The 19788-nt window shown below is 45.3% G+C and overlaps 1 long non-coding RNA gene and 1 other non-coding gene across 4 annotated transcripts; both read right to left on the bottom strand.

The window, feature by feature from the left end:
* Nucleotides 1-237: 237 nt before the first annotated feature.
* Nucleotides 238-8137, bottom strand: LOC143681183 (uncharacterized). 3 transcript variants are annotated; one of them, XR_013174446.1, is made up of 4 exons: nt 8101-8137; nt 2455-2607; nt 1968-2095; nt 238-1540 (listed from the first exon to the last, which is right to left on the bottom strand). It is a non-coding gene; the product is annotated as an uncharacterized LOC143681183 (long non-coding RNA). The 3 variants fall into 3 exon arrangements; XR_013174445.1 differs by having other exon boundaries at nt 2455-2570; XR_013174447.1 differs by lacking the exon at nt 8101-8137 and adding an exon at nt 7485-7588 and having other exon boundaries at nt 2455-2570.
* LOC143681962 (U1 spliceosomal RNA) lies at nt 2813-2979 on the bottom strand. The gene has a single exon (XR_013174995.1). It is a non-coding gene; the product is annotated as a U1 spliceosomal RNA (small nuclear RNA).
* Nucleotides 8138-19788: the final 11651 nt, after the last annotated feature.

Below are 19788 nucleotides of genomic sequence, written 5' to 3'. Positions count from 1 at the left end.
GGTGCCTTGAGGCCAGTCTAGAGTTGCTGGGATCACTCTTCTGGAAGGATCCATAGGGCTGCTTCCATGTTGGTACCCTGCGCAGCATTGAGCACTACCTGGCTGTATTCAGATGGGCCAGAATTCACAGAGCCCCTGGTAGGAGAGGGCTGAGGGGTAGATCCAAACCTGCATCTAGCTCACTCCCTGTTTGCTGCTTCAGGGCCCAGGACAAACCCCAGCCAGGGTGTTTGAGCCAAGGAGCCAGCACACATTCTCACCAGCGGACAACCCAGAACCTGATGCATGGCTGCAGTTTCTGCCCTGCTTTGTACTAAAAACAAAGAACACTGTCTTCCTGTTGCTGATTGTGGCCACACTCCTGCGGGATGCTGTCAGTCTTGGGCTGCTGGGAAAGCTGTTTATCTCTCACCTCTACCTGGATAGGTAGTGCCTGGCAAGCACTGGCCATGGCCATCAACCCCCCATAAGCCCCTCTCAGGTTTCCAGTTCTATCCTGTAGAGCCCCTCAGGGGCCAGTGTTGGATGTGTGTTGGGCTTGATGTGCTGGGCAGTGGGCCTGCTGACCCCAAACTCAGACTTGTCAGCGCAGTCCCTGAACTGGCCACTTTTGCTGACCTTGCCCAGTCACACAGGACCTGGTTCCCTGTCCACATGCAGAAGGAGTGCACCGGGGGTGGGGGACTCAAGCAGCAGTTATGTCTGCATGTAAATGAGGTGGTGAGAGAGAGAGTGGGGAAAGAAGTCATTGCCTCTGTGTGCCCTCATCACAAGAGGGGTGCCCTTCATTCTGCCATGTTCTCTTATCCCAAGCAGATTCTGCCCTCATTTCCTGGGAGGGGCAGCACTATAGTGGACTTGAGGAGGGGTGTGGGCAGCCATACCACAATGTCCACACATTCTGATGGGTCCTCAGGACTTATGTGGGAAATAACCCATGGCAAAGTGCCCTGCCACCCCAAGTCCCTGGTTGAGTGGACACTGGGCTTGCCTGCTATCTATGCCCACAGTAACCCTCTGCTATTTAATTTCTTCCTTCTAGTAATAAAAAACAAAAAGGCACTTCATGATACAAGTCAGAGGAAGCAAGAGGGGGTTAAATCCTTCCAGAAAGATCCATCTGTGCTTATGGAGGAAGGATTTCCTCAGATATGTCTGTGCCTCACTCTGCATGGTTACAGTGGACACTGCTCAGGTGGCCATGTGGCTGGGAACTCTTAGCTATGCTGCTCACCTTCTCTATGAGCACAGGCTTGTGTTTGCAGGTGTGTCTGCATGTGTGCAGGTGTGTATCTGTGTGTCTGCATGTGTGTGTGTGTGTCTGTGCGGGGAGGAGGAGGGGGGCTTGTTGTCTCTGTCCATTCTTCATTGGTCCATGGCAGGAGGGCCATCTCTTCCTGGGTGCCCCACTTCTGCAGCCATTCTGGTGGCAGCTGCAGTGGTTTTCATTAACTGCAGCTGTGTGTGAAACAGTGCTGGCTCCATGAGGTGGCCAGTGGCTTTGTTTCCTCTGTTGTGGGAACATCTGTGCCTGCAGTCCCTGTGGGGCACCAGAGAGAGAGCTGTGTGGAATGCAGGTGTTGGAGAGGGGGCACCCACCTTTGATCACTGGGATGCTGTAAGCAGACATCTTCCCTTGACTGCAGTCTATTCACTTTGAAATGTTTTCAGTGGAGACCGTCACATGTCCCCACCTGCTTCCACCACAGCTTCAGGCACTGAACATTACCCCTTTGCCCCAAAGCATGACCAGGAGACCATGGGTCTTTCCCACCCTCCTCTGGATCTTCCCACAGGAGGCATGCAGCCCCTCCCTTCTGGATCTGCCCATGGGGCACCTGCAGCCCTTCCCATGGATCTCTCCAAGGACACCTGCAGCCCCTTTGGCTGGTGCTTGTTGCTGCAGACCCTACCCATTTAGAGCTGAAAACCTCACTTTCTGGTATAGCCAATGATTCCACGTGTACCTTTTTCCCTCCTGTCACCGGCATGGGTCAAGCCCTCTCTCTCAGGAGCCCTTGTTCCTTTTTTCATAGAATGGAAGTTGAGACAGTGGGTTTCTCACTAAGGTGAATGGTTCATTGCGCAGCTGCTCCTGAAACACATGGCAGGCAAAGATAGAGAAAGCATGGGGTTTCATTTTTTCTTAAGAGGTGTGCTTTCACATTGCTATTTCTAGTTCATTTTAACTTTGCAGTGTTCCTAACTCTGTAATGGTATCATCAATTCCCAGACTGTAAATCTTGATTTCTCACAGCATAAATGTTTATCGGATAATAGTCCTGGAATAACTGTACCCACCCACTATGATCAATAAACTACTACAGAGAACTCAACAACTTCTCTGCAGCCTCTTGTGCTCTTGGAATGCTCCCCCTCAAGCATGTGTGGGAAAATTGCCTAAAGTCTGGAGCCACTGGCAGCCCTTCCTTCCACAGTTATTTCATGCAGTACCTGACAGCTGCTCTGGTTGTCCTTGAGGGTGCAGGTGTGCAGATGGCTGGCAGGTCTGAGGTCATCAGCCAGCAGACCTTCCAGTCTTGTTCACAGCCAGCTCCGTCTCCAAAGACCTGAACAAGAGGTTCGCGTCAGAACCACCTGGTCTATCTGCAATGGTTTGATGACAAAATATAAGTCATAATAAGGAGCTATACATAACAGCTGCTTGAATGAGGCACAAAGGACAACAATGTGCAGTGAATGCCACATGCATCTGTAAGCCTCTCCAAAGGAGACTATCGACATGAACAGGAACATTGCACAATCTTTTATAACTCCTTCAGGAAATTGCATCTGACTATAATGTAAAATTGGGGAGGTTTTTTATTTTTGGCAGTCTCCCACTACCACAAATTATGCAGTTGAGTTTCCCACATTTGGGGAAATCGCAGGGTTCAACACATCTGGAATGCAATGGACAAGTCTCGCCCTGGGAAAACCACCTACGTGATCATGGTATCTCCCCTGCCAGGTAAGTATAATTGGGGAGTTTTTATATTATTGTGTCAAGATTTTAGTTTAATTCTGTGGTACTTGGTTAGTAACAAGAAACTTTATCATCGGGCTATTTGAGAAATTACCATTAGACATTTCAAGCACTTCAAATTTCCAGTGAGAAAGTTAAACGAAGCTCCCTACCATACATTTTAAATCTATGTACATGAATGCTCCCTACCATACATTTTAAATCTATGTACATGAATGCTCCCTACCATACATTTTAAAATCTAAATACAATGAAATATTCTGGGAAGGAAAAAGATGAGATGGGTGACTACAATCCTTCTAAATACATATGAACTTGGTCACAACAATGAAAAACAGCCATTCAGGGGTTTGAAACTCAATTAAAAGCCAACAACAAATTAAATGCTTTTATTTTTGAAAATTGCTAGAGCTTTGAGTAAGAACTGCAGGATTTTCTGGACTTCTAGCCTGCACTGTTCTTATTTCTCACCCCCTCCCTCCCACCCCAGTGTGGCAGTGAGAAGCATAGGTTACCAGTGCGTGGCTGGATGAGAAAAGCAGCAGCTTTTCTGTTAGAAGGTGATGACTCAATTTGGGGTAGGAAGGGAAAACCTGCAAGTTTGTCAGCTGAGAGGGGCAAGCTCAGTAGGAAATGATTTGGGAAAACCTGCAAACTCTGCTAGCTCACTGTGCTGGTTTGAAATGATGAATGTACCCTAGAAAAGCCATGTTTTAATCCTAATCCCATTTTGTAAAGACAGCCATTTCTTCTAATTCCTATTCAACATTGTATGTTTAAAACTGCAATTAGATAATCTCCCTGGAGATGTGATGCAATTGAGAGTGGTTGTTAAACTGAATTAGGTGACAACATGTCTCTACCCATTTGGGTGGGTCTTGATAAGTTTCTGGAGTTCTATAACAGGAAACATTTTGGAGAATGAGAGATTCAGAGAGAGCAGAGCAGAACAACATAGCCACAAGAAGCAGAGTCCACCACCCAGCAACCTTTGGAGATGGAGAAAAAAAGTGCCTCCTGGGGAGCTTCATGAAACAGGAAGCCAGGAGAGGAAGCTAGCAGATGATACTGTGTTCACCATGTGCCCTTCCAGATGAGAGAGGAACCCTGACCATGTTTGCCAAGTGCCTCCCCAGATGAGAGAGAAACTCTGACTGTGTTCACAACACGCCCTTCCACTTGAGAAAGAAATCCTGAACTTCATCAGCCTTCTTGAACCAAGGTATCTTTCTCTGGATGCCTTTGATTGGACATTTCTATACACTTGTTTTAATTGGGACATTTTCTCAGCCTCACAACTGTAAACTAGCAACTTATTAAATTCCCCTTCCTAAAAGCCATTTTGTTTCTGGTATATTACATTCGGGCTGCTAGCAAACCTAGAACACCCACAGTTGCAGAAATTTAACAGAAATTCTAGAGGCAAGAGGGTAAGATGGGCTGAGTTAGATCTCAGCATATCCCTGGGTGACTGAGAATTAGCACACATGGGAGATGCCTGATAGCCTGTGGTAAGTAAAAGGTGAGGCACTCTTGAAACTGACTGAACTTTGTGCTGCTCAACCTACATGCAAAACCAGAGTGTAGTCACTTACAGACCAAAGGTGTTTGAACACAAATACTCTGTCCCAAACCAACAGTTGACCACTAAGCTATGCAGACCCAGTGGCAGCCTCTGGGAGCCAGACTAAAAACTAAAAATTAGAATGAAATGATGAGCTGAGATATCAGTGCCACAGAGTATGGGGAAGACAGAATCAGGCAAGTCACTAAGCAAAAACATAAATATGTTTTATAGGAAGGAAAGGAAACTGTGTTCAAATAATTAAAAGGAAATCTGATGACAGTGACTTAAATGGGTAACTTCAGTACCTAAGAGCAACTATGGTAAACAAAAACAGTAGCAACAATTCTCAGAATATATGTCAGATTCCAGAGTTGATTCAACATGCTATATAAAAATTCCAATGTTCAACCAACAATTATAAGATGCAAAGAAAGATGAACTCTGCCCCATACTCAGGAAAAAATTGTCAATAGAAACTGACTCAGATGGATTGAGATGTTGAATTTAGCAGATAGTAACTTACTACAGCCACTATAAATATGTTTTATAGAAGGAAAGGAAACCGTGTTCAAAGAATTAAAAGAAAGTCTGACAACAGTGACTTAAATAGGTAACTTCAGTACCTAAGAGCAACTATAATAAAGAGCCGAATGTAAATTCTGGAGTTTAAAAGTACAATAAGCTAATGAATTCTCATTAGATGGGCTCAACATTGAATTTTAGATGGCAGAAGAAAGAATCAGTGGATTTACATTAATATAATGCATATAATCTGAAGAACAGAAAGGAAAAAGAATGAAGAAAAGTGAACAGAGCATCAGAGACCTGTGAGTCCATTTCAAATGTACCCACATTATGGGTAATGGGATCCCCATAAGTAGAAGAAGAGAGCAGGAGCAGAAAAAATACCCGAAGAAATAAAAATCCCAAAATGTGATGGTAAACATTAGCAAGCAAATCAAGGAAACTCAATGTACCTAAGCTGGTCACAGATCAGGAGTTTCACACCTGGAGGTTCACAGAAGATGAGAACGCCTTGAGGGCAGAGTGAAGACAACAGCTCAGCACATTCAGAGGCCAGCATTGTGGCTAGTGGTTGCCACCCCTCAAAATCACATGGGCCAGAAAAAGCACATAGCCATCAGCCAAGCCTGTCATACTCAGGAAACTTTATCACCAAAATTAATATATGCAAATATTGCTTCTTTTGAGAAGATGGGCCTTGATTCTTTCCTCTGGAGTGTGGCTGGCTTAGTGGCATTTCCTGTGAGGAGAGTATGCAAAGGGATAAAAGGGAACTGTGGAGTAAAGGCTTCTGCAGACACCACCTGCACCAAGAAAGCAAAGCACCCCAGGAAGATGCATGTGGACAGCATGGAGTCTGGACAAGGTGGATGGATTGGACTCCCACCTCAGTGGTGCTAGTCCCCCCAGCTCACATCCTCAGTCCAGTCATGAAGAAGACATCAGGAAATCTTAAGCTGAGAGACATTGTACAAAAGAACTGATCAGAAACAATTATCATCAAGACTGCAAGAAAAGATGAGGATAGGCTTAGAAGTGGCCAGGTTGAAGGAGACTGGGGAGAAGTGAGAAGACTACACACCAAGGAATTCAGGAGACAGGGCAACTCAGTGCAATGTGGCATTCTGGACTGACAGCTTCAACCTGAAGAGGACATGAGTGGTGAAATCTGTCAAGAGCCCTGCTTAGTTCAGTTTATTATGACAACAGTAACACCATATTTTTGACAAAGATTCTAACATGAGGGACTCTGGGGGAAGGGAAATTTGACTCTGTATTATCTCAGCAAACTGAAGTAGTTTTTCTGTAATCTTATTTCTAGTTAAAAGTTTTAAAAAATACATCAATTAAAGGGATTTCTAGATTTAAAATACTGTATTTGCTGCAAAATTTTCCCTGTGAGACACACATCTTTTTTGGTTAAAAAGGGTGACACCAAATGGTAACAAGAGAACTAGAGGGGATAATATGCATGTGGGGTGATTTGGAGCCATGCACCCCAGAAACATGCATTCTTAAAGTTAATCCATTGATGTGGAAATGAACCCTTTGAAATAGGACCTTTGATGAGGATCCTTCAGATAAGATATGGCCCAGGATGGGTCTTTACCCTATTACTGAAGGCCTTATAGGGAAGGCCATGGAGAGAGAAAAAGTCACAGGAAGCAGCCAGTGGCTGAAGGTCAAGGAACCCAGAGAACAGGAGACCTGGGGTGGCTGTCATGTGCCTTACCATGTGACAGAGGAACCCAGGACCCAGGATCCTTGGCAGCGGGCCCCAGAACACCAGTCTTCAGGAAGAAAGTGTTACCTTAATGATACCTTGATTTGGCCTTCTCCTAGCCTCAAAACTGAGCCAACAACCTCAAGCCAACCAATTACATGGTATTTGTTGCAGCAAAGAGGAAACTGAAATAGTGGGTGACTACAAAAATTGTGGTTGTATATCATTTAATTTCTTAAAATGTATAAAGTACCACTGCTCAAAATTGATTAATAATGGACTTGAATTTTGGGTAAGGAAAAAGTCAATACTGACATATTTATTTTTCATTTTATGAATTTTTGTCTAAACAGATGAGAGTGCCAGTTCATCTTATCATAGATAAGTTTGAAAGCTTACAGGAGCCCATTCATTTATTTGAAAAATAGCTAACTTCTTTTCTAACTCAATTTACTTAGGAAAATAAACATTGACTATGGGGAGTTTTAAATAATATAGCATAATGAATAGAAAGTAAAATTGTTTCAGTTAAGGTCAGTGATATTATACCATTCATTAACCCAATTTTTACTTGTTTGCCCAAACTACAGAAACTGTAGTCATTGTCCCCTTGCCCCTTTCCCCACCATTCTCTTTTGCTGCAGTGCCCTGGACCCACCCAAGCCCATCCTGGATCCACCTACCCCATTTGCTGAGCTGCTTTCCTTCTTCCTAGCCCATCATCCATGACCTCTGCACCTCACTTAGATTGGAGGAGGGTCTTAAAGACCTAATTCTTAAAAGATTTCAAAATGACCCATTCTCAGCTGGCTACACAGAGGACCCCAGGGCCAAGTGTGCATGGCCATGTCCCTGTCCTCAGGATGGTGGACTTTGTCAGAATGGCTCACCACCATGCCATGCAGAGACCCATGCAGCAAGTACTTTGGGACCACAGACAGTAGTCGTGGTTTCATCCCTCTGACAGACTTCAGGACACTCTTCTGTGGTCCAGTGTCACTGGTTTATCGGGAGTGTCTCTTTTGTCTGTGTGCCGTGATAGAATATCAAAAGAAATGCAGGCTGAGACATAACCAGCCAGGGAGATGTCAGACGGAGTGGATCCCACTTTCAAAGGTACTTCCTTCCTGTTTTAAAGGGTTTTACTCATTAAAGTCCACCCAGGATCTTGTAGGGGTTTTCTTTGCACATGGCAAAGTTCCACAAATCAGTGGCTCTAAACAACACACATTTATCACCCACAGTTCCCGAGGTCAGTGGTCTGGGTGATCTTAGCAGGGCCCTCTTGCAGGGTCTCACCAGGCAAAAATCATGCACTCCTCAGGGCTGCATCTCTCCTGAAGCGCTGGGGAAGCTGCTTCTGACTCAGGCAAGGGCTGACAGAAGTCTCCTTCTTCCTGCTTTCATGTGGCCACTCCATCTGGAGCCAGAAAGTGGGTGTGCCCTCCAGGCTCTTGGCTGCCACCCCAATCACCTCTCTGCATCTGGAGTTATGGTGACTGCACTGGCTGACCCACCTTAGAATTTTGGAGCACACAAAGCCCTGTTACCTGCAGCAGTTTAACTGCAACTGCCTCTTCCCAACTGTCAGCCCTCTGCCTTCTGCCTTCCAGTCCACACCCCTTAGTGACCCAGTCCATGGTCCCGACCTCTGTCATGACCTGTGTCCCCATTATGACCCCACTCATCCCTAAAAGTCTCCTCACTGCCAAATCCAGAACCTTGGCTGCAGACTCTCACCTGCCTGGAGATACCCAGCACCATCCAACACCTCACCCAGGAGGCTCTGGCTGCCTCCTTCCCCAACCCATTTCCTGACTCCAAGACACCTGAGGTCATGAAGTCGGGCACACCCCATGCTCTTGTCCTTTCATGATGTCCTGGACCAGGACAAGCTGTCTATCCACCTGCCAAGGTGCTCTGCTGATGCTGCAGGGTGGACACCCATGTCCTTTCTGTGCCCACTGAAATGGACATGGGATGCTTAGGCTGCTGCAGGTTATTGGCATACCTGCCATCCTATACCCATAAACTGAACTGCAGGTATCTGAAAATTTATGTGGGCCACATAGCTGCACTCAGGGAGCACAGATTCAGGTGCACCTCACACTGTCCCCTCCTGGCACTCCTAAGGATGGGTTTTAAAGAAGAATGTTAGACAAGCTGTTTGTGGTTGTTGGATATTGGGTGCTCCAAACAGCCTCAGCTAGAGAGTTAACTGAGTTCTTTATTTGGGGGTTGTTTATGGATGGGGTATCCATGGTTTTGAGGACACTGCATCCTGTGCCAGGGCTCGCATCCTGTGCCAGGCTGTGATCTCACTGAGAACTGCTTAAGCACCACCTCCAGAATGACCCTGAGTCCATTTCAAACCTTTTAGCTCTAGTAACTGTATTTTGTTTGATTTCTTTAAACATTTCCCCCTTTTGAGCAAAACCCTACTCTGAAAGTATCTTGGATCAACATTTGGTATTAATTCCTTGGTGCCAGGGAGGCTCATTCCTGGGAGTCATGTCCCACATAGGGGGAAGGTAGTGAGTTTACTTTTACAGTTTGGCTTACAAAGGGCTTGGGGGACCAACCTTGAGGAACAGGATGGTTTTCAGAGAAGACTCTAAGGCATTACTTATAATTGGGCTTAGTTTCATCAGTACAGAAAATAAATTTCCTAAGTGCAAGCTTCCAGATTGAAGGCTTGGTGTGTTAGCTGGCTCAGGAGGTAGTGGTGGCTGTTCTGGAAATGAAAGACAATAGGAGACATTGTGGTGATGGTAACAGTAAGAAAAGGGATTAACAAGGATTGAGATATGCTGCAAGTCCAGTCTCCCCAGGATCAAAGATTTATCCAATTACATAGGTCTCAGGCTTCAGGGATCTCTTGTACATATAATTAGAGGCCTGTCAAATTCATATAACTAGAGACCTGCATAAGAGTCACCTTTTGAATGACCTTAACTCCATTTGAAATCACTTGGGCACAATCACTGTACCTTTTTGTGTTTCTTTTTACACCCAGTAGGGCTCCAACAGCCTCCCAGAGAATTCTGCTTTTGAGGGGCTGCATATAAAGGGGAAACTCTTACAATGGTGCTTGTGGGAACTTTGCATCAGTTATGAGCTCTCTCCCCAATGAAAAGCCTTCCACTGACATGTTTGCCCTTTCCCTCCTCCTGTCTTCCTAGTGGAGACAAGTCTAAGGAGGTTTTGTCCTCTTATCAGTACCTGACTCTGTGTACAACCAACAGTATACACCCAGGGAGCTCCTTGCCACTGCAGGTGAGTGGAGGACTGGCAAGGCCACACCTAGAGCACGGTTCCCAACTGCTTGTGTGACTGATGCCTTGGTAGGGACCCAAGGATGCTGCTCAGACTGGAACACTGGTAAGAGGTGATGGAGGAAAAGTAAAGCAAGAGATAGAGAGAATCCTCCCACTGTAGGACTGTGTGGGAGAGAGAAAGTGACAGGGCATATTGCAGGTGTGCTGAGTGGAGGTGGGTCACCAAGGCCTGAACAGAGTGTGGTGACAGTGGCAGAAGCTTTGAAATTCACTGAACATGAAGTGGTGGGTAGAAGGTCACACGGCCAAGGTCACAAGTGCCTACAATGGTAGGGTTTAAGATCATGTGTCTGTGGGTGCTGTCTATACCATTCCTTCAAATTTTCTGTTTGAATTATCCATAATGAAAGATAGGGGAAGAACTGAGTGTGGGAAACAAATAGGGAATGAAGATGGTGTGTGTCTATGTGTGCAAGTGTGTGCAAATCTGTGCACACGTCTGTCCCGGCATATGTACATAGGTGTGATTATGTGCACACACATTTCAGGAGTCTCTGAGGGTTACACCTACCCAGCACCATCCCCCAGCTCTGTCCTTTTGCAGGCTGGTCCCGTTTGATTTCTTTCCTCCCGAGAGTCCTTAGAGTTTCTTCTGGTCACTGGTTTCCCTTCTTTTTTAAGTAGCAAATCAGGAAAGGGTGAACATAGCATATCATAAGTCTCCATTTTGATTTATAAGACTCTTAGTAACATTTTTTGAGTCAGTTTTTCAAAACTTTCAAAGAAAACTTTGCCAATTTCCAGTGTACAGTTACTCCCCAAGCTGAAAGGAGGCACATCCTGGCCCTAGGGCAGGTCTGAGTAAGGACTGGGTTCACTCCTGTCCACTGCAAGCTGCATGGGGCAATGATGCTATCAGCTGGCTGGTCAGGGCAGCATCAGGGCAAGGAACACAGAATCTGCCTTCCAGAAGTGGACATTAAATGGCTTGGGTCCCTCAGTGTCCAGAACCCACTACCTGCAAGCAGGCACTGCATAGGAGACACAATCTGTGAAGACCACTGGGTTGTTTCTGAGCCCTGCAACCCCCTGTGGTCATTCTAGGGATCCAGATGGGCCTCTTGGCTGCCTTGAGAACCTCTTACTCATTAGACCAATACTGTGTGTCTCTGCTGTAAGCACATTCAGAACAAGCCACCATCCTAAACCAGTGTGGCCACATCACTGTGCCCACTTTATGCTCAGTGGTATGAAAACCAGAGAAGAAAGCTGCCCAGGCTGCACATGAATCCAGGGATGGGCCTGGCCTTTTGACCCCAGAAGGTCCTGTTGTTGCCATATTTTGCCCACTTTGGCTGAATAACCTATGCAGTATGTTTTCGCAGTGTTTCTTTTGACAGAGTGTGGTGGATCAACAGGAAACAGGGTCTCTGGACAGCAAAGGTGGTAGACATGAAAGTCATGCCACAGGTAAGTCATTCCTGAATTTGGGTCATGCTGAGATCAATCCAGGTGTGATTCTCTAAAGATAAAAATATTTCCTAAAACAAGTAAGGGCTAGGACATTTGTCATTGACCAGTGTCTTGATGCTGGTGGTGAGCCTGAAATGCCCAACACCCCAGCCATCTCTGCAAGGGTGCACTGTGGGCGAGCATAAAAGGGCAGAGCCAGGTGGACAGTGTGCATTGCAGATAGATGCTCATCTCAAAACTTAACCTTAAGTCTGTGCTGAGCATTGTTGTCGCAGGGCCTCCTGACCTAAGAACCCTATCAGGCAATCAACACCTGCAACTCAAGATGCCTTTTGTGAAAGGCCTCCCACCTGCCTCTCTCAGCTGTCTGCTTAAATCCTTAAAAAGATCTGCACAATTCCAGGAGAAGTAACATGATTGCAGTGGGCATAAGCTCCCAGAACCAGTGAGGAACTTCACTCTCAGGCCAAAGGAAATAGCCACACACACATGTGCATGCACACACACACACACACACACACTCACACTCAGCAACCCATGTCTGTCATGGTAATTGAGTGAGGCTGACCACCTGGGAACCTGACCCATTCTCCCCTCCCCTGCTCCAGTTGAGGCAGATGATATGGGACAATGAGGCAGGGGGTCTCAGCTCCTCCCTCCACAGATCATGTCATCTGAAGGGAAAGCCATCTACTTCACCCCATCTACCCTACCTGTGCCTTTATTCTCACAGCCTTTAGAGAAGGCCCCCAGTAAAAACCAATTGGATGGGAAGAAGGGAGATGCACCATGCCCTGATGACATCTTCCCATATGGAAAGCCCTATAAGGGGGTCAAAAAGCAAGCTCTCACAATCTGTGGTTTCCTGCACCCTGGGCAGCTTCCAAGGCAGGTCAGAGTCACATGCCCCTGACAGGGTAAGGGTCTCCTCTCGGCAGGATGGAATGAACTCTTGAGAAGAACACTGTCATGGTCAGGGATGTGTGTCAACTTGGCCAAGTTGCGGTACCTGCTTGTCTGGCTGGGTAAGTGCTGGCCTGTCTGTTGCAATAAGGACATTTCATAGAATTAGATCATGATCACATCAGCTGCATCCACAGCTGATTCCATTTACAATTAGTCAAAAGGGATTGTCTTCTGCAATGAGTGATGATTAATCTAATCATGGGAAGCATTTTAAGGAGGATTCAGAAGAGACCAGCCCTATTCCTGTTTCAGCAGGTGAGCCGCTCCTGTGGAGTTCATCCAAACTCTCAATCAGAGTCATTGGCTTCACAGCCTGCCCTGCAGATTTTGGACTCTGTGTTTCCATGGTCATTGGAGACACTTTTATAAGTTTTATATTTGCAAGTGTTCCCTGTTAATTCTGTTTCTCTAGAGAATCATAACTAATACATCTTGGTACCAGGAGTGGTTCTTAAGAAACAGAATCTTAAAAATGGGTTTTGATAAATAGTTTTCTACTCTGACTGGACTCAAAGTCACTAAGGACTCTGATTCCCATAATCAAAATGACATTCCCAATCCATGGAGTGAGTTGGCAAAAGAGATAGTCAAAATATCACCATTCAATTCTCCTAATCTTTACTTGCATGAAGCCAGGCTCTGGGGGATAATGCTTTTGACACCTTTACAGAGTTTTGTAGAAATAAGAGTCATAGAAGTGTTGGTTGGTTGTTGTTAGATACACTGGCTACATTAAGGAGTGAAAGGGATGGGCTTAAGGCTTTAAATGAGAAGCTTAAGCACCATCTGATAGATGTATATGTTTCTATAAGTATTCTGAAGGAAAATCTTATTTCCTGTAGCCATAGACTTGAGATCTCTAAAAATCAGACTCAGAATCTTATTGTTAGAGCAGCAACTTTACAACATAAACTGAAATCTCAATCTTGTATGGTTCCTGCCATTAAAGTGAGGGCATTGATTGGAAAGGAGAGGGACCCTGAAAAATGAGATGGTGACATATGGATTGATAATGATGTCAGGAATGAGGTTGAAACCCTAGATCATGCTGAGACTTCTCTAGAGAACCCTGCAATAGTTTGCCCTGAAGACATAACCACCCCACCTTCAACCTGCCTTGAGGAGTTGGCCACCCAACCTCCTCCTAAAGGGATTAGCCCTAGAGTGATTAATCCTGTTTCACCAGATGAAACTGCAAATGAAGACCCTGAATCAAATGGCTTGGAAGATATTTCTAATTCTTTTCTTGACCCACTCCCCCACCCCTCATTTCTTCCAGACTTCTTCCAGCCTAAACTCCCAAAAGGCCCCTAAAAGTGAGGTACAAAGTATCACACGTGAGGAGGTACATTATACTCCGAAAGAACTGTGTGAGTTTTCCAATTTATGTCGACAGAATTCAGGAGAATATGTGTGACAATGGATTTTAAGGGTGTGGGATAATGGTGGGAGGAATATAAGGCTGGATGAGGCTGAATTTATTGATATGGGCCCACTAAGCAGAGATTCTGCATTCAATGTTATAACTTGAGTGGTTAGAAAAGGTATTAACAGTTTGTTTAGATGTGTTTAGTTGAAACATGGATCAAAAGTGGCCAACATTACCTGATGTTGAAATGTCAGAACTGCCCTGATGTAATGTAGGTGAGGGGATCCAGAGGCTTAGAGAGATTGGAATGTTAGGGTGGATTTTTCATGCTAAGCCTGCTCTTACACTACAGGAATGTCCAGAGGATGCACCTTTTACCAGAGCAGTGAGAATTAAATTTGTTATACTTGCACCATCATCTCTAAAGAGCTCTGTGGTTGCATTTCTCTATAGGTCAGATATTACTGTAGGAACTCTGTCACTGAACTGGAATCCTTAAACACAATGGGGATGACAGGATCCCAAGTTGGCAGAAGCCACGTGGCAGCACCTAATTGCCCAAGACAGGGTAGATATGGCTATTATAATAGACAGCAAACTCAAAGCAGTCTTCAAAATTATATGACAGAGATTTGTAGCATTGGCTAGTAAATCATGGGGCACCGAGAAATGCAACAGAAGGGCAGTCTACTAAATTCTTGTTTGAGCTGTATAAACAAAAGAGTTCTAGGTCAGGTGAACAGAATTCTAACTTGAATTACAAAAACACAGACTTATGGCCCCTTAATCAATTTCCAGACTTGAAACAGTTTGCAGACCCAGAGCCCCTTTAATGAAGGGGAGGTCAGGTCCCTTTGGAGGAGAACCCTGTTACACTGCCACAAATTTATACTGTTAATTTTCCTCCAAGCCTTTCCCAAGGAAACCTACAGCCTTTTACAAGGGTAAATGTGCATTGGGGAAAAGGAAACGATCAGATATTTCAGAGATTATTAGACACTGGTTCAGGAGGAACATTAATTCCAGGGAACCCAACACTTCACTCTGGACCACCAGTCAGAGTGGGGCCTTAAGGAGGCCAGGAGATCAATGGAGTTTTAGCCCAGGTCCATCTCCCAGTGGGCCCAGTGGGCCCCAGGACCCAGCCTGCAGTTATGTCCCCAGTTCCAGAATGTATAATTGGTATAGACATACTGTGCAACTGGCAGAATCCCCACATTGGCTCTCTAACTCGTGCAGTGAGGGCTATTATGTTGGGAAAGGCCAAGTGTAAGACACTAGAACTGCCCTTATGGAGCAAAATAGTAAATCAGAAGCAATGCTGGATTCCTGGAGAGATTGCAGAGATTATTGCCACTCTTAAGGATTTGAAGGATGCAGGGATGGTGATTCCCACCACATCCTCATTCAACTCCCCTATTTGGCCCGTGCAGAAAAAAATGGGTCTTGGAGGATGAAAATGGATTATTGTAAGCTCAACCAGGTGGCAACTCCAATTGCAGCTGCTGTTCCAGATGTAGTATCATGGCCTGAGCAAATCAGTACATCTCCTGGTACCTGGTATGCAGCTGTTGATCTGATGAATGTTTTTTTCTCAATAGCTATTAGTAAGGAACACCAGAAACACTTTGCTTTCAGCTGGCAAAGTCAGCAATATAGATTCACTGTCCTACCTCAGGGGCATATCAACTCTCCAGCCCCATGTCATAATCTTGTCTGCAGAGACCTTGATCATTTCTGCCTCTCAGAAGACATCACACTGGTCCATCACATTGATGATATCATGTTGATTGGACCTAGTGAGCAAGAAGTAGCAACTGTTCCAGATTCACTGGTAAGGCATTTTCATGGCAGAGGATGGGAGATAAATCCAACAAAAATGATGGGGCCTTCCACCTCAGTGAAATTTCTAGGTGTCCTGTGGTGTGGGGTATGTCGAGATATCCATTCTAAGGTGAAGAATAAGTTGTTGCATCTGGACCCTCCTATGACCAAAAAAGAGGCACAATGCCTAGTTGGTCTCTTTGGATTTTGGAGACAACATATTCCTCATTTGAGTGTTCTACTCCAGCCCATTTATCGAGTGACAAGAAAAGCTGCTAATTTTAAGTGGGGACCTGAACAACAGGAGGCTCCGTGACAGGTTCAGGGTGCTGTACAAGCTGCTCTGCCACTTGGGCCATATGATCCAGCAGATCCAATGGTGCTGGAAGTGTCAGTGGCAAATAGAGATGCTATCTGGAGCCTTTGGCAGGCCCCTATAGGAGAATCACAATGCAGACCCTTGGGATTTTGGAGCAAAGCCTTATCAACTGTTGCAAATAATTACTCTCCTTTTGAGAAACAGCTTTTGGCCTACTACTGGGCCTTAGTAGAGACTGAATGCTTAACCACGGGATACCTAGTTACCATGAGACCTGAGTTACCTATCATGAGCTGGGTGTTGTCTGACCCACTAAGCCATAAAGTTGGGCATGCAAAGCAGCACTCTATTGTAAAATGGAAATGGTATATACAAAATAGGGCCAGAGCAGGTCCCAAAGGCACAAGTAAGCTACATGAGGAAGTGGCCCAAATGCCCATTGTTTCCACTTCTGCCACATTACCTTCTCTTTCCCAGACCAGAGCTATGGCCTCTTGGGGAGTTCCTTACAGTGAATTGACTGAGGAAGAGAAAACTCGGGCCTGGTTTACAGATGGTTCAGCATGATATGCAGGTACCACCTGAAAATGGACAGCTGCAGCATTACAACCCTTTTCTGGAATGTCCTTGAAGGACAGTAGTGAGGGGAAATCCTTCCAGTGGGCAGAACTTCGAGCAGTGCACTTGGTTGTTCATTTTGCTTGGAAGAAAAACTGGCCAGAGGTGTGTTTGTATACTGACTCACAGGATGGTACTATTGGTTTAGCTGGATGGTCAGGGACTTGGAAAGACCATAATTGGAAAATTGGTGACAAAAAGGTCTGGGGAAGAAGTATGTGGATAGACATTTCTGAGTGGGCTAAAAACATGAAGATATTTGTGTTCCATGTGAATGCACAGCAGAGGGTGACTTCAGCAGAGGAAGATTTTAATAATCCGGTGGATAAGATGACCCATTCTGTGGATACCAGTCAATCTCTTTCCCCAGCAACTCCTGTCATTGCCCAATGGGCTCATGAACAAAGTGGTCATGGTGGTAGGAATGGAGGTTATGCATGGGCTCAACAGCATAGGCTTCCACTCACCAAGGCTTGCCTGGCTACAGCCACGGCTGAGTGTCCAACATGCCAGCAACAGAAGCCCACACTCAGCTCCCGATATGGCACCATTCCCTGAGGTAATCAGCCAGCTACATGGTGACAGATTGATTACATTGGACCACTCCCTTCATGGGGGAGGCAGCGATTTATTCTAACTGTAATAGACACATACTCTGGATATGGGTTTGCCTTCCCTGCACACAATTCTTCAGCCAAAACTACCATCCGTGGGCTTACAGAATGCCTTATCCATCGTCATGGAATTCCACATTGCATTGCTTCTGATCAAGGAACTCACTTCACAGCAAATGAAATGTGGGAATGGGCACATGCACACAGAAATCTCTGCTCTTGCCATGTTCCCCATCATCCGGAAGCAGCTGGATTGATATAATAGTGGAATGGCCTTTTGAAAACTCAATTACGGTACCAATTAGGTAGCAATACCTTGAAAGGCTGTGGTAATGTTCTCCAGGAAGCTGTATATGCTCTGAATCAGAGTCTTTCATATGGTGCTGTTTCTCCCATAGCCAGGATTCATGGGTCCAGTTACCAAGGGGTGGAAATGGGAGTGGTACCACCCACTATTACCCCTAGTGGCCCACTAGGAAAATTTTTGCTTCCTATCCCTGCAACCCTGAGTTCTACTGGTCTACAGGTTTTAGTTCCAAAATGAGGAGTACTTCCTTCAGGAGAAGCAACAATTATTCCACTGAACTGGAAGTTAAGAGGGCCACCTGGTGCAGTTTGGGGTATTTATGCCACTGGATCAACAAGCCAAGAAGGGGATTACATTGCTGTCTGGGGTGATTGACCCTGATTATCAGGGAGAATTAGGACTGAAACTACATAATGGGGGTAAAGAAGAGTTTTCTTAGAATATAGGAGATCACCTAGAGCATCTTTTAGTACTACCATGCCCTGTGGTATGTACCAAAACTGCAACAGTGCAATCCAGGCAGGACGACCAATGGCTTTGAAACTTCAGGAATGAAGGTTCAGGTCTCACCACCAGGCAAAGAACCATGGCCAGCTGAAGTGCTTGCTGAGGGTAAAGGAAACATGGAATGGGTAGTGGAAGAAGGTATTGATAAATATGAACTATGACCACATGGTGAGTTACAGAAATGAGGACTGTGATGCTGTTTGGTTCCTGTTATAGTATTTAAGTTGTAAGATATCAAGTTTAAGAATGAATGTTGCCCAAGGATTGCACCCTATTCTGGAGAGATTTAATGTGTTTCCAGTTATATGCAGGACAGTTGAGTATTGTTAGATAAAAGAAAAAAATGTGTGTTTTATTGCTTTATTTGGAAATTGGGTATGGTTTAAGGTGATATATATAGCTTCCAAGTTGACAAGGGTGGACTGTCATGGTCAGGGACATGTGTCAACTTGGCCAAATTGTGGTACCTGTTTGTCTGGCTGGGCAAGTGTCGGCCTGTCTGTTGCAATGAGGACATTTCATAGAATTGGATCATGATCACGTCAGCTGCATCCACAGCTGATTCCATTTGTAATCAGCCAAAGGGGAATGTCTTCTGCAATGAGTGATGCTTAATGTAATCATGGGAAGCCTTTTAAGGAGGATTCAGAAAAGATAGGCCCTATTCTTGCTTCAGCTGGTGATCCTCTCCTGTGGAGTTCATCCAGACCCTCCATTGGAGTCATCGGCTTCACAGCCTGCCCTATGGATTTTGGACTCTGCATTCCCGCAGTCACATGAAACACTTTTATAAATTTTATATTTGCAAGTGCTCCCTGTTGATTCTGTTTCTTTAGAGAACCCTAACTAATACAACCACCCACCTAAGATAAGGCTGCAGTCCTAGAGCCTCATGGAAATGCTTTGCAAGCTGAAGTGAAGGTTGCCCCAGGAAGAGAAAACCCATGAAAATGGTTCTCTGAGAAATTTTTTCTGTTTGAGAAGTAATTTGGGACCTCAGAGAAGCAGGAACAAAACCTTCAGTGTACCCCATGTGGAGATGAGACAACACATCAGCCAGGGGTGCAAGGGAGATGTGGTGGCTGCAGGTGGACTGGGAAACACAGAATCCAATGGGGCAGAATCAAAATCCCAAGAGGACAGAGAATGGGAGGTGGATGCTGTGAAAATTGCCCTAGTGGCTTGGAAGACAACTGTGAGAAGCCACAATTCAAGCTCTCATAGAACTTCTACAAAACAGTGCCTGAAGCTCCCACATTTTCTCCAGCCCCTTTCTCTGTGCAGAGATGAAGTGTGGAGCTGGACACTTGACTGAGCCATCCACCAGCCTCCCACATGCAAGCACCAGTCCTGGTCATCACTGGAGCTTGGATGTGCTGCTGAGAGCCATGGTGGCAGCTTACCATGGGACCAAAGGCCTGGTCCCAGGGGAGAGTTTGATTCATGACAAACAGAAAATTCAGTGTCTTCTATGGAAGCTCAGACTCAGCTGACCTCACCCTGCCTGCCCAAGTTACAGGTGGTTTCAGGTAGCAGTCTTCTTCCATTGTTTGCATGTCATGACCTTTCAAGAGTGCTTTTGAAAAGGCTCAGTCTCTTATTTAAATGTGTTTAATACTTAGTTTTTAAACAACTACTGGTTCCAGTGATAATAACTTAGAATTGTGCATCACTTTCAATTGTCAAGAGCATGTCATGATTACATAAAATTA

Source organism: Tamandua tetradactyla, chromosome 4 (assembly GCF_023851605.1).
Source record: "Tamandua tetradactyla isolate mTamTet1 chromosome 4, mTamTet1.pri, whole genome shotgun sequence".
NCBI lineage: Eukaryota > Metazoa > Chordata > Mammalia > Pilosa > Myrmecophagidae > Tamandua > Tamandua tetradactyla.
This window is presented reverse-complemented; position numbering and strand designations above follow the sequence as displayed.